The 15,307-nt window shown below is 44.0% G+C and overlaps 1 protein-coding gene across 2 annotated transcripts in view; it reads right to left on the reverse strand.

Annotated features, from left to right (window-relative positions):
• The window catches only part of eif2ak4 (eukaryotic translation initiation factor 2 alpha kinase 4), a 158,014-nt gene that overhangs the window by 83,647 nt on the left and 59,060 nt on the right, over positions 1-15,307 (reverse strand). The window lies entirely within an intron of this gene.

Below are 15,307 nucleotides of genomic sequence, written 5' to 3' on the forward strand. Positions count from 1 at the left end.
CCAAGGCGATAACAACCTCTGGACTTGGAGAATCACTCAGTGAATAAACCACATCAGCCAGTCGACGGATATTAAAAAAAGAATAGCGATTTTTAATAAAACCTGTTTGATCATCTGAAATTATCTTGGGAAGGGGATGTTCTAAACGACATGCAAGCACTTTAGCCAAAATTTTCACATCTACATTCAAAAGTGAAATGGGGCGATATGATCCACATTGGGTCGGGTCCTTGTCCTTTTTAAGAAGTAGTGAAATAGCTGCCTGTGAAAGAGAAGGGGGTAAGGAGCCATTCTCCAAAGATTCCTGAAACACTTCTAGAAGGACCGGTGTGAGCTTATCCTTAAATTTCTTATAAAATTCTATTGGATAACCATCAGGACCTGGGGACTTACCACTCTGCATAGCCATAATGGCATTATTAATCTCTTCCTGCCCAAGAGCCCGATCTAGGTTCTCCACTTCCTCTGGTTCAAGAGTTGGTATTTCCAAATTATCTAAAAAACGTTCCATATTTGTTTTATCTGAGGGGAACTCTGAGGCATACAGAGAGGAATAAAAAGTTGCAAAGATGTTATTAATCTCTTTTGGATTGCTTGTCAAGTTCTGGTGCATGTCTCTTACCTGAGGAATAAGTCGTGATGCAGCTTGATGTTTCAACTGATGAGCCATAAGCTGGCTCGCCTTGTCACCATATTCATAATAGAGGCCACGTGTCTTAAGAATTAATTGTTCTGATAGGTTTGTAGATAGGAAATTAAACTTCGCTTGCAAATCAACCCGGCTTTTATATAATTCCGCAGTGGGTGCCTCAGAGTATTTTCTATCCAGGTCCCAAATAGATTTCAATAACACTTGCATTTCCTTCCTACGCTCTTTATTGGCATGTGAAGTATAAGATATTATTTGACCCCTCAAGTAAGCTTTTAAAGTTTCCCAAAGTAAAGAGTACGATACCGACTCAGTTTTGTTAGTCTCGAAGCATGTGTCAATGTTAGCCGATATATAACTACAAAATTTCTCATTAGAAAGCAAAAGGGGGTTAAGTCTCCACAGAGGCCGTTCTCTAACGTTTAAAGGAAAACATAGGTCCAGTTTCACGGGCGAGTGATCAGATATAACTATAGCAGTGTATTCAATTTGTCTAATCATAGGTATCAAGGAATTATCTATAAAGAAATAGTCTAGCCTGGAATAGGAGTGGTGAACATGAGAGAAGAAAGAGAATTGCCTAACTGATGGATTCAAAAATCTCCAAGGATCCATATAACCATTTTGTTGCATAAACATCGAGAAGGCCTTTGCCATACCAGAAAATGTTCCCCTAGGGCAAGACCTATCAAGCAGTGGGTCAACAGCACAGTTCAAATCTCCGGAAAAGATTAGCTTATGTGTATTCAGGTTAGGTATTAATGACAAAACCCTATTTGCAAATTGGACATCGTCCCAATTAGGAGCATAAACATTTACCAAAATAACAGGTATCTGAAAGAGAGAGCCAGAGACTATAATAAAGCGACCATTAGGGTCACTGATTACATCAGATGGTGTGAACTGCATTCTTTTGGTGATTAATATTGCCACCCCCCTGGACCTACTATTAAATCTGGAATGAAAAACCTGACTAATCCATGCTTTACAAAGTCTATTATGGTCCTCCACTCTTAAATGTGTCTCTTGTAGAAATAGTATATCAGCTTTTAATTGTTTCAGATGTGAGAAAACTTTAGCTCTTTTAACCGGACCATTAAGCCCCTTTACATTCCAAGAAATAAACCTCACAGGGTGGCCTCCATCAGCATCACCCATGTTAACCATATCAAAAGACACACAGGGCCTACAATCCAAAACAGTGCGAGGGTATAAGTTGCACACAATAACGCACAATAAAAAGAAAGTCTGATCAATCCGTAACACACAAAAGAATAAACTGCCATGGTAATCCCCCAAAACACTCCCCCCACCCCTTTACACAAACAAAAAAACCCAATTAACCCCCGAAGCCTAGATCTACCTCCCCAATTGAGGATGATCGCAGGCAGTACCCAACAAAAAACTTCCAAGGCGTCCCCCATACAACCCAACTTTCAATCTAATCTAGGGTGGCTCCCCTCCCTAAAATTTATCCTATCACTTATACTACCTTTAATATAACATATAGGCTAAAGATAACACAGGTCAAGCTAAGCATTAAAAACAAAAAAAAACACACTGGGCAACTTAAACACCCGAGATATAAATCCCAAATATTTACATTTTGCTGGTTGAAAGTTTTTGTTAATCAGTTTCGGCAGCATAGCAGTTCGACCCGATCGCGTTCCACAAATTAAACTGGAAAAAATGAACAAAGAAGTGGATTGTGAAAATTAACAGTTTGCTTCGGCATGAGGCCCCTTCAATGCTGCACGAATAACCTAAAAAAAAGTCATTGCTCTTCTCGTTCTTCTTCTCCCCAGCGTGAATGGTAAAACTCTTTGGCCGCCTCTGGTGTATCGAAATAATGCTTTTTACCTTCATGCATGACCCGGAGCTGGGCAGGATACAAGAGGCCGAACCTGACCCCTTTCCCGTAAAGCAGGGATTTCACCTCCTTGAAAGCTGCTCGTTTTTTACCCAGCTCCGCACTAAAATCTTCATAAAAAAGCACGCGGTGTCCGCGGAAATACAGCTCCTGCTTCCGTCTGTTGATGATGCGTTGCTTATCTTGAAAGGAGTGAAAGCAAACCAGGAACATTCTTGGTCTCGTTTGCTTGGCTCCAGAGACACCGGATGGTTTACGTCCGACTCGGTGAGCACGCGAAAGTACGAGAGGACTTGGGAAAAAATCTGCCCCCAGCACTTCGTCAAAAAACTCGGTCATAAATTTAACAGGGTCCGAACCTTCCAAATTTTCAGGAATGCCAACCACTCTCAAATTAGACCTCCGCGACCGATTTTCGAGGTCATCAAGCTTTCCCTTCAGAACTGCGTTTTCGCTCTGCAACGCTGCAATGGCGGCTTCGGCGCTCACCAGTCAGTCACTGTAATCATTCAGGCCGTCTTCAACCTCACGAATGCGTTTGTCGTGTGTCTCGTAAGCAGACATAATTTGTTCCATGGTAGCAGTCACTGGTGATAAAGCATCTTCAAGTTCCCTTTTTAGGGCAGAATGCACCGCTTGCGTCATGTCAGTAATAAGCACTAAACGAAGCCTCTCCAAGTCATCGGGTAGGGCAGGTCCGGGACCAGCTCCAGCAGCGTGCAACGGCGCCATTACTGTAACATCAGTCTGCTTGCTCGAGGCTTCGCTATCTTTTTCCCCAGCTTTACTTCGAAGGTACATTCTACTTGCCATTTCAATGTCCAGCTATGTCCCGCGTTGTTCACAATGGTAAGTATCCAGTTATCTCGAGCATACGGCAAAGATAAACAGGTAGATTTTCAATAAAAATCGGGAGCCACACTCACACGCACCAACTCACTCCATACTCGACGCCGGAAGTCCCTCCTCCATTCTTTTCTACCACCAAGTTCAATTCTCCAACCTATCTTTTCCATCCTCCATGAGCTTCAGGTCACCAGAGCTCTTGCCCTGCCACTAACTCAAACATCGCACAGCCAGGTCCTCAATCTTCCTTCTGTGCTCCAACAAAGCTGCAGTCACAGACTGGATAAAATGTCCATGTTAGCAGCTACTCATTCAATGACTATCTCATTGTCCCAGTAAAGCCTCAATTTTAACATTCCCACCCTCATTTTTATATCTCTACAAAGCCTCATCTCAATCCTACAGATCTACAGCACTACAACATCCTTCTCCCACAGCCTCAATTTTAACACTCCCATCCTCATTTTTGTAGCTCTACTCAGACTGATCCCAACCCTGCAGATCTACATCACTCCAATATCCTTCTCCCACAGCCTCAATTTTAACACTCCCATCCTCGTTTTTGTATCTCTACTCAGACTCATCCCAACCCTGCAGATCTACAACACTCCAATATCCTTCTCCCACAGCCTCAATTTTCAAGGACAAGGAGATCAAGGAAGGACAGAAATAAAATACACTGTCAAGAAAATCAAAAAACCACAAAATAAAGGTAAACTGTGAAAATACTTATTGCATTGCGTCTGATAAACTTATCAAGTAATGACGTTGAAGAGGCTGGAAACATTTTTCTGCAATGGATGGTTCTAGACTTGAAAGATTACAACTGCTGACCAGAAAGGCTGGGTTGTTCTCCTTAGCGCAAGGGAAGTGAAGAGGGAAATTTGAGGGGAAATGTACCTGATTCACAAAGGCAGTAAAAGGAGTGCTGTTTCCATTAACAAATGGTTTAAGGACCAGGAGATACAAATTCCAGCTGATAGACTAAAGGTACAGCAGAGCTGTGAAGGAAAATGTTTAATGTAGAGAGACACTATGATAACAAGTTATGTCTACAAGGATGGTGGCAACAGAAATGAATTGGTAGGCACCTGAGGATATATAATTTGCAGAACCATAGAGCAAAAACAAAGGATGGGACTGTTTGGATACTCGAAGAAGCCAAATTGGGCTTGATGAGCTAAATGGACTCTTCCTATAATAGGAAGATGCTCTGAAATTACTCGACTCAGTGTTTACTTGATGTCTAAGTGGATGGTCAAGAACGAGAGTTACAGTCAAAAGTGTTGTAATATTTGCCATAGAAAGGGATGATATGAACCAATTTGATGTTAAAACAGATGGAGGGACAGGGACAGCAGAGGTACGACAGTAGGAATATAGCCAAACCATCCGGGAAACACTGCCGTGGTTGCTACGGCCTGCTGTTTGCACCAAATCATAGTTTCCTTTTCTTCCTGATTTCAAGCAACTGCCCAGTTCCTTGACTTTTATTCTGTTTGAAGTAGGACTGTGCAAAAATCTTAGGAACCCTATACTTTTTATATAGTTTCAAACGGTTTGGCCTCCACAAAGCCCTAATCTCAACATCATTGACACTGTCTGGGATCACCTGGAGAGACAGAGGCAGGCAAGATGGCCGAAGTCTGCAGAAGAACTGTGGCAAGTTCTCCAAAATGCTCAGAATAACCTGCCAGCTGATTTTCTTATACAACTGCATGACCGTCTCCCCAAGAGAATTGATGTAGTTTTAAAGGCAAAGGATTGTCAGGCCAAATATTGATTTGATTTAGTTTTTTACTGTTTACTGCTCTTTATAGTAATCTTTTTGATATTTAGAAACTTTACATTTCATTATTCTTGATTGCATCTTCACTTTACAATTTTCTTTACATGTACCTGAGACTTTTGCATTTACTGTATAACATGTGACCAAACTAATCTGCTGTGAGCGTTACATTGGGAATGCTATACAGCAGTCTCGAGGCTAGGATAAATCTCTTGACACAGGTACGTAAACACTACAATGAGTCCTGATGAGAGAGCTTACTGGGAACTATTAAAGCATTGGGAATAATAACTCTTTCAACAAGTTACCTGAATTGAGATGCTTCTGGCTTATCAAATTGCTTGCCTCAGTGGTACTGAGTCATAGAAATTTATGGTCCACAAAAGGAAACTGTCCGTTTATCATTGAACAGAGAATAGAACACTGCAAGAACAGGAGCTTTGGCCCACGATGTACATGTTGACCATCATTCCAAAAGAAACTAATCCCATCTTCCTGCACATATCCATACCCCTTCATTCCTTGCATTGTACACAAAACATAAAACAATACAGCACACAACAGCCCTTCAGCCCATCATGGCTTCACAACCATAATGGAAAACTCGACTGCACATGGTCTAACTCACTATATTCTCTGCCTGTTCAGGAGCTTGACTACATGCCTCTGGCTAAAATTGTTCTGAGAAAAAATATCAAGATCTAGTGATTACAAATTTTCCAGCCTGAGCCATAACCAGGTAAACTTCTGAACTTTCAGGTAGGGGTTTCAACCTTTAGGTGCTGGTACGAGAGAGCAGTTGGCCAAAGTAAATTAGGAGATGCTGGCAGGGATGACAGCAGAGCAGAAATGGTGTGAGTTTCTGGGAAAAATGGGGAAGGTGCAAGACAGATGCATTTCAAAAACAAAGAAATACTCAAATGGCAAAATAGTACAACCATGGCTGACAAGGGAAGTCAACGTTAATGTAAAAGCAAAAGAGAGGGCATAAAACAAAGCAAAATTTAGTAGAAAGAGAGAGGACTGAGAAGCTTTAAAAAAACCTGCAGACAGCAACTAAGAGTCGTTACAAGGGAAAAGATGAAATATGAAAGCAAGCTAGCAAACAACATCAAAGTGGATAGTAAAAGCTATGTAAAAAAATAAAAGAAAGATGAGAGTGGATATAGGACCGTTAGAAAATGAAGCCAGAGAAAGAATAATGAGGACAAGGAGATGGCAGATCAACTAAATGAGTATTTTGCATCAGTCTTCACTGAGGAAGACATTAGCTCAAGGAAGAGTGCAAGGAAAGAGAAGTGAGTGCAGTTACTATTATAAGGAAGAAGGTGCTCAAAAAGCTGAAAGGGTACACAAGTCACCCAGACCAGATGAACTACACCCTAGGGTTCTGAAAGAGGTAGTGGTAGAGATTGTGGAGGCATTAGAAATGATCTTTCAAAAATCATTGGACTCTGGCATGGTGCCAAAGACAAGAAAGGAGGAAGGCAGCAGAAAGGAAATTAGAGACCAATTAGCCTGGCCTCAGTGGTTGGGAAGATGTTGGAGTCAACTATTAAGGACAAAGTTATGAAGTACTTGGTGACACGGGACAAGATAGGACAAAGTCAGCATGGTTTCCTTAAGGGAAAACCTTGCCTGACAAACCTGTTGGAATTTTTTGAGGAGATTACAAGTAGGATAGATAAAGGAGATGCAGTGGATTGTGTATATTTGCACTTTCAAAAGGCAAGGTGCCACACCTGAGGCTGCTTATCAAGTTAAGAGCTCATCGTATTACAGGAAAGTTACTGGCATGGTTAGAGCATTGGCTGATTGGTTGGAGGCAGCAAGTGGAAATAAAAGGTTCATTTTCTGGTTGGCTACCAGTGACTAGTGGTGATCCGCAGGGGTCGGTGTTGGGACCACTTCTTTTTATGCTGTATATCAATTATTTAGACGATGGAATAAATGGCTTTGTTGTCAAGTTTGCACATGATATGAAGATGGGTGGAGGGGCAGCTAGTGTTGAGGAAACAGGTAGGCTGCAGAAGGACTTAGATTAGGGGAATGGGCAAGAAAGTGACAAATGAAATACAATGTTGAAAATGTATGGCATTCACTTTGGCAGAAGAAATAAATGTGCAAACTATTTTCTAAATGGGAAGAAAATCCAAAAATCTGAGATGCAAAGCAGACTTCCGGGTCCTTCTGCAGAACAGCCTAAAGATTAACTTGCAGGTAGAGTCGGTGGTGAGGAAGACAAATGCAATGTTAACATTCATTTCAAGAGCTCTAGAATACAAGACCAGAGATGTGATGCTGATGCTTTATAATGCACTGGTGAGGCCTCACCTTATTCTGAACAATTTTGGGCTGGCTCCTCGTCTAAGAAAAGATGTGCTGACACAGGAGAGCGCTCAGAGGAGGCTCACTAGGATGATTCTGGGAATGAAAGGGTTATCATACGAGAGATGTTTGATGGCTCTGAGTCTGTACTCGCTGGAATTCAGAAGGATGAGGGTGATCTCATTGAAACCTTTTGGATGCTGAAAGGTCTAGCAGAGTAGATGTGGAAAGGATGTTTCCCAAGGTGGAGAAGTCTAGGACAAGAGGGCATAGAGGGGTAACCATTTAAATCAGAAATGTGGAGAAATTTCTTCAGCTAGATGTTGGTGAATTTGTGGAATATGTTACCACAGGCAGCTATGGAAGCTAGGTTGTTGGGTGTATTTAAGGCAGAGCTTGATAGGGTCTTGATTGGACGCGGCTTCAAAGGTTACGGGGAGAAGGTTGGGAGTGGGGCTGAGGCGGGGGAAAAGGATCAGCCATGATTGAATGGTGGAGAGAACTGGCGGGAAGAGTAATAAAGGAAGATAGCTTTATAGAGCGGGTGACAAAGTAGAGGGAGTCAGAGTAGGAGGGCTTTGGCTCAATGGGGCTCCAGCGATAACAGGTCAAGGTATAGTAAGTTGCTTGTGAAGAATAGGAATAGGAAATTGTCTGCAAGGCCGGTGTCCTGGACTGGGTGTCAGATGTGGGATGTCTGGGAGACTCCCAGCCTCTCAGACGGCCACATCTGCACCAGGTGTGTCGAGCTGCAGCTCCTTAGGGACCACGTTAGGGAACTGGGGATGCAGCTCGATGACCTTCATCTGGTCAGGGAAAGTGAGGAGGTAATAAAGAGGAACTATATGCAAGTAGTCACACCGGGGCCTCAGGAGAAAGATAAGTGGCTAACAGTCAGAAGAGGTAACGGCAGGAGTCAGATACCAGAGAGTATCCCTGTGGCTAGACCCTTAACAATAAGTACTCCTGTTTGAGTACTGTTGGAGGAAGACAGTCTAACTAGGGGAAGCAACAGTGTCCGCGCCTCTGGCAGAGAGTCTGGCCCTGTAGCTCAGAAGGGTAGGAAAAGGAAGAGGATAGCAGCAGTGATAGGGGACTCTACAGTTAGGGGGTCAGACAGGCAATACTGTGGACGCAGGAAAGAAACGCGGATGGTAGTTTGCCTCCCAGGTGTCAGGGTCCAGGAGGTTTCTGATCTCGTCCATGAAATCCTGAAGTGCGAAGGTGAACAGCCAGAGGTCATGGTACATATTGGAACCAACAACATAGGCAAGAAAAGGGAGGAGGTCCTGAAAACAGACTACAGAGAGTTAGGAAAGAAGTTGAGAAGCAGGACCTCAAAGGTAGTAATCTCGGGATTATTGGCTGTGCAACACGACAGTAAGTATAGAAATAGAGTGAGGTGGAGGATAAATGCATGGCTGAGGGATTGGAGCAGGGGGCAGGGATTCAGATTTCTGGATCACTGGGACCTCTTTTGGGGCAGGAGTGACCTGTGCAAAATGCCCAATATCCTGGCAGGGAGGTTTGCTAAGGCTGTTGGGGAGAGTTTAAACTAGAATTACTGGGGTGGGAACCAAACTGAAGAGACGAAGGAAGGGGCGGTTGGCTCACAAATCGAGAAAGCTTGTAGACAATGTGAGAGGGAGGATAGGCAGGTGATAGAGAAGGGATACACTCCGACTGATGGTTTGGGATGTTTCTACTTTAATGCAAGGAGTATCATGAATAAAGCAGATAAGCTTAGAGCGTGGATCAGTACTTGAAGCTGTGATGCTGTGGTCATTACAGAGACTTGGATGGCTACGTAGAGTGCAAGGCTATAGATGTTTCAGAACAGACAGGGAGGGAGGCAAAAGAGGTGGGGGCGTGGCACTATTGATCAGAGATAGTCTCACGGCCATAGAAAAGTAGGAAGTTATAGAGGGATTGTCTACTGAGTGTCTGTGGGTGGACGTTAGAAACAGGAAGGGGTCAATAACTCTACTGGGTGTTTTTTATAGACCACCAAATAGTAACAGGGACATCAAGGAGCTGATAAGGAGACAGATTTTGGAAAGATACAATAATAACAGGGCTGTCGTGGTGGGAGATTTTAATTTCCCCAATATTCATCGGCATCTCCCTACAGCCAGGGGTTTAGATGGGGTGAAGTTTGTTAGGTGTGTTCAAGAAGGTTTCCTGACACAGTATGTAGATAAGCCTACAAGAGGAGAAGCTGTACTTGATCTAGTATTGGGAAATGAACCTGGTCAGGTGTCAGGTCTCTCAGTGGGAGAGCATTTTGGAGATAGTGATCACAATTCTATCTCCTTTACCATAGCATTGGAGAGGGATAGGAACAGACAAGTTAGGAAAGTGTTTAATTGGAGTAAGGGGAAAATATGAAGCTATCAGGCAGGAACTTGGAAGCATAAATTGAGAATAGATGTTCTCAAGGAAATGTTAGGCAGAAATGTGGCAAATATTCAGGGGATACTTGCACGGTTTTCTGCATAGGCATGTTCCAATGAGACAGGGAAAGGATGGTAGGGTACAGGAACCATGATATACAAAGGCTGTTGAAAATCTAGTCAAGAAGAAAAGCTTAAGCTTATGAAAGGTTCAAAAAACTAGGTAATGATAGAGATCTAGAAATTATAAGGTGAGCAGGAAGGAGCTTAAGAATGAAATTAGGAGAGCCAGAAGGGGCCATGAGAAGGCCTTGGCAAGCAGGATTAAGAAAACCCCAAGGCACTCTACAAGTATGTGAAGAACAAGAGGATAAAACATGAGAGAATAGAACCAATCAAGTGTGACAGTGGAAAAATGTGTATGGAACCGGAGGAGATAGCAGAGGTACTTAATGAATACTTTGCTTCAGTATTCCCTATGGAAAAGGACCTTGGCAAATGTAGGGATGACTTACAATGGATTGAAAAGCTTCAGCATATAGATATTAAGAAAAAGGATGTGCTGGAGCTTTTGGAAAGCATCAAGTTGGATAAGTCACCGGAGCCAGATGAGATGTACCCCAGGCTACTGTGGGAGGCGAGGGAAGAGATTGCAGAGCCCCTGGTAATGATCTGTGCATCATCAATGGGGACGAGAGAAGTTCTGGAGGATTGGAGGGTTGCAAATGTTGTTCCCTTAATCAAGAAAGGGAGTAGAGATAGTCCAGGAAATTATAGACCAGTGAGTCTTACTTCAGTGGTTGGTAAGTTGATGGAGAAGACCCTGAGAGGCAGGATTTATGAACATTTGGAGAGGCATAATATGATTAAGAGTAGTCAGCATGGCTTTGTCAAAGGCAGGTCATGCCTTACGAGCCTGATTGAATTTTTTGAGGATGTGACAACACACTGATGAAGGTAGAGCAGTAGATGTAGTGTATATGGATTTCAGCAAGGCATTTGATAAGGTACCCCATGCAAGGCTTATTGAGAAAGTAAGGAGGCATAGGATCCTTGCTCTGTGCATCCAGAATTGGTTGTAGATGGGTCATATTTTGCATGGAGGTTGGTGACCAGTGGTGTGCCTCAGCCAACACACATCAAAGTTGCTGGTGAACGCAGCAGGCCAAGCAGCATCTATAGGAAGAGGCGCAGTCGACGTTTCAGGCCGAGACTCTTCGTCAGGACTAACTGAAGGAAGAGTGAGTAAGGGATTTGAAAGCTGGAGGGGGAGGGGGAGATGCAAAATGATAGGAGAAGACAGGAGGGGGAGGGATAGAGCTGAGAGCTGGACAGGTGATAGGCAAAAGGGGATACGAGAGGATCATGGGACAGGAGGTCCGGGAAGAAAGACGGGGGGGGCGGGGTGACCCAGAGGATGGGCAAGAGGTATATTCAGAGGGACAGAGGGAGAAAAAGGAGAGTGAGAGAAAGAATGTGTGCATAAAAATGAGTAACAGATGGGGTACGAGGGGGAGGTGGGGCCTAGCGGAAGTTAGAGAAGTCAATGTTCATGCCATCAGGTTGGAGGCTACCCAGACGGAATATAAGGTGTTGTTCCTCCAACCTGAGTGTGGCTTCATCTTTACAGTAGAGGAGGCCGTGGATAGACATGTCAGAATGGGAATGGGATGTGGAATTAAAATGTGTGGCCACTGGGAGATCCTGCTTTCTCTGGCGGACAGAGCGTAGATGTTCAGCAAAGCGGTCTCCCAGTCTGCGTCGGGTCTCACCAATATATAAAAGGCCACATCGGGAGCACCGGACGCAGTATATCACCCCAGCCGACTCACAGGTGAAGTGATGCCTCACCTGGAAGGACTGTTTGGGGCCCTGAATGGTGGTAAGGGAGGAAGTGTAAGGGCATGTGTAGCACTTGTTCCGCTTACACGGATAAGTGCCAGGAGGGAGATCAGTGGGGAGGGATGGGGGGGACGAATGGACAAGGGAGCTGTGTAGGGAGCGATCCCTGCGGAATGCAGAGAGAGGGGGGGAGGGAAAGATGTGCTTAGTGGTGGGATCCCGTTGGAGGTGGCGGAAGTTACGGAGAATAATATGTTGGACCCGGAGGCTGGTGGGGTGGTAGGTGAGGACCAGGGGAACCCTATTCCTAGTGGGGTGGTGGGAGGATGGAGTGAGAGCAGATGTACGTGAAATGGGGGAGATGCGCTTAAGAGCAGAGTTGATAATGGAGGAAGGGAAGCCCCTTTCTTTAAAAAATGAAGACATCTCCCTCGTCCTAGAATGAAAAGCCTCATCCTGAGAGCAGATGCGGCGGAGACGGAGGAATTGCGAGAAGGGGATGGCGTTTTTGCAAGAGACAGGGTGAGAAGAGGAATAGTCCAGATAGCTGTGAGAGTCAGTAGGCTTATAGTAGACATCAGTGGATAAGCTGTTTCCAGAGACAGAGACAGAAAGATCTAGAAAGGGGAGGGAGGTGTCGGAAATGGACCAGGTAAACTTGAGGGCAGGGTGAAAGTTGGAGGCAAAGTTAATAAAGTCAACGAGTTCTGCATGCGTGCAGGAAGCAGCGCCAATGCAGTCGTCGATGTAGCGAAGGAAAAGTGGGGGACAGATACCAGAATAGGCACGGAACATAGATTGTTCCACAAACCCAACAAAAAGGCAGGCATAGCTAGGACCCATACGGGTGCCCATAGCTACACCTTTAGTTTGGAGGAAATGGGAGGAGCAAAAGGAGAAATTATTAAGAGTAAGGACTAATTCTGCTAGACGGAGTAGAGTGGTGGTAGAGGGGAACTGATTAGGTCTGGAATCCAAAAAGAAGCGTAGAGCTTTGAGACCTTCCTGATGGGGGATGGAAGTATATAGGGACTGGACATCCATGGTGAAAATAAAGCGGTGTGCCTCAGGGATCTGTTCTGGAACCCCTTCACTTCATGATTTTTATAAATGACCTGGATGAGGAAGTGGAGGGATGGGTTAGTAAGTTTGCTGATGACACAAAGGTTAGGAGTGTTGTGGATAGTGTGGAGGGCTGGCTGTCAGAGGTTACAACAATAGAATGCAAAACTGGGCTGAGAAGTGGCAGATGGAGTCCAACCCAGGTAAGTGTGAAGTGGTTTACTATGGTGGGTCAAATATGATGGCAGAATATAGCATTAATAGCAAGACTCTTGGTAGTATGGAGGATCAGAAGGATCTTGGGGTCCGAGTCCGTAGGACACTCAAAACTGCTGCACAGGTTGACTGTGTGGTTAAGAAGGAATACAGTGCATTGGCCTTCATCATCCAAGGGATTGAATTCAAGAGCCGAGAGGTAATGTTACAGCTATATAGGACCCTGGTCAGACCCCACTTGGAGTGCTGTGCTCAGTTCTGGTCGCCTTACTACAGGAAGGATGTGGAAAGCACAGAAAGGGTGCAGAGGAGATTTACAAGGATGTTGCCTGGATTGGGGAGCATGCCTTATGAGCACAGGTTGAGTGAACTTGACCTTTACTCCCTGGAGCAGTGGAGCATGAGAGGTGACCTGATAGAGGCGTACATGATAATGAGAGGCATTGATGGTGTGGATAGTCAGAGGCTTTTTCCCAGGTCTGAAATGGCTAACACAAGTGGGCACAGTTTTAAGGTGCTTGGAAGTAGGTACAGAGGAGATGTCAGGAGTAAGTTTTTTTTTATGCAGAGAGTGGTGAGTGCGTGGAATGGGCTGCCGGTGACTGTGGTGGAGGCCGATACAATCGGGTCTTTTAAGAGACTCTGGATAAGTATATGGAGCTTAGATAAATAGAGGGCTATGGGTAAGCCTAGGTAATTTCTAAAGTATATGTTCGGCACAGCTTTGCGGGCCGAAGGGCCTGTATTGTGCTGTAGGTTTTCTATATTTCACCTTGATGGGCCAAATGGCCTAATTCTAAGTGGACCTAAAGGAATTTTTCAATGCTGTACTCCATGATATCAGAGATATGCTATTCAGTCCATTGTGTCCATTCTAGCCCCTTGTAGAGCAATTTAATCAATCCCATTCCTTTACTTTTACCCTGTGACCCTGCAGAATATTTTCCATCAAGTGCCCACCAATCCTATTTAAAGCCCCCGGCAGATTCTGCTTCCATCGTTCTGCAGGCAGTGTGTTGTAGATTGTAACCTGTCCTGGCATGAAAATGCTTTTCCTCACATCTCCCCGGTACCCTTCTGCGCCACAGCGCGGAGAACAGGAATCTTCCGGAAGTCGTTGCAACCTCAGTGAAGAATGTTAGAAACTCATGTCCTCAGTCACAACTGGAACAAGGTTAAAGCAGCAAAGTAGACAACAAAACCAACTCCAGGTACGTTACTGGCGTTCAGTGTGACTACTCCGATTGGCAAGATGAGGAATAGTTCTGGCACTACATACATTCAAAACTTAAGTAGAAAATTTGGGTTCTGAAATCAGTGGTACAATTTCTACAGTTGTGTTCAGAATAATAGTATATCCAAGAAAGGAAGAACGTGATAAAATTCTGTAAGTTATTAAGAAGTCTGCAGAATGGGTGCCCAATTGACAAAATGAATTTCAATACAGACATCTGTAGGCAGGTTTATGTTGATAAAAGCAGTATGAAAACCATGCTCTGCTTTGACAGGTGCAAGGGGCACGAAGGCAACTTCGGGTACAGATACACAAATTAGTATAGAGCCATGGAAGGTAATTCCACAAACTGACCATAAAAAAATTGCAATTTTACTTTTACAGTTACAAAATGGATTGAGATGGATCACAGCAGAACTGAGAATATATTGAGAGATTGTGGCTCCTAATCCTACTAAATAACTCGATGTGGGTGAAGGGCCTTGGCCAGGAACGTTGACTGTTTATTCATTTCCACCGGTGCTGCCTGACTGGTCGAGCTCCTCCAGCGTTTGTGTGTGTTACTGTGGAGTTCCAGCATCTTCCGAATCGCGTGTGTAAGATCTGAGTGAAGGACAGGTATGAGAGGCGACCCGTTACAGATCTGTAAAGGGTTTCATAGAAGGGATGTGGAAATAAATGTGTTTATTTACAGTGAATTCACAGAAAGGAATGCTGATAGAGAGCAAAGTACAATGAGTGTTGCTTTGATCCCAGCACCTGCAGAGTATTTTGTGTTTACAATGTGGGATAAGTCTCCAGAGAAATGTAAATAGCAGTAAGAACTCACCTGGGCTAACCAGCCTATTTCAGTGTCTGCTCTCTACCTAACTAACCTCTCAATACTTAATTCTGTGGTCCTATACTTTATAGCTTACTGATTTAAATCATCATTTCATCCAACTTCTACCCTCAAATTCTTCAAGGTTTCATACTGTCATGGTTTATTTAAAAAAAACATTTGGGAACAGCTTCTTCCCCTCTGCCATCCAATTTTTAAATGAACAATGAACTCATGAACACCACCTCACTACTTTTA

This window comes from Mobula hypostoma, chromosome 1 (assembly GCF_963921235.1).
Source record: "Mobula hypostoma chromosome 1, sMobHyp1.1, whole genome shotgun sequence".
NCBI classification, from domain to species: Eukaryota; Metazoa; Chordata; class Chondrichthyes; order Myliobatiformes; family Myliobatidae; genus Mobula; species Mobula hypostoma.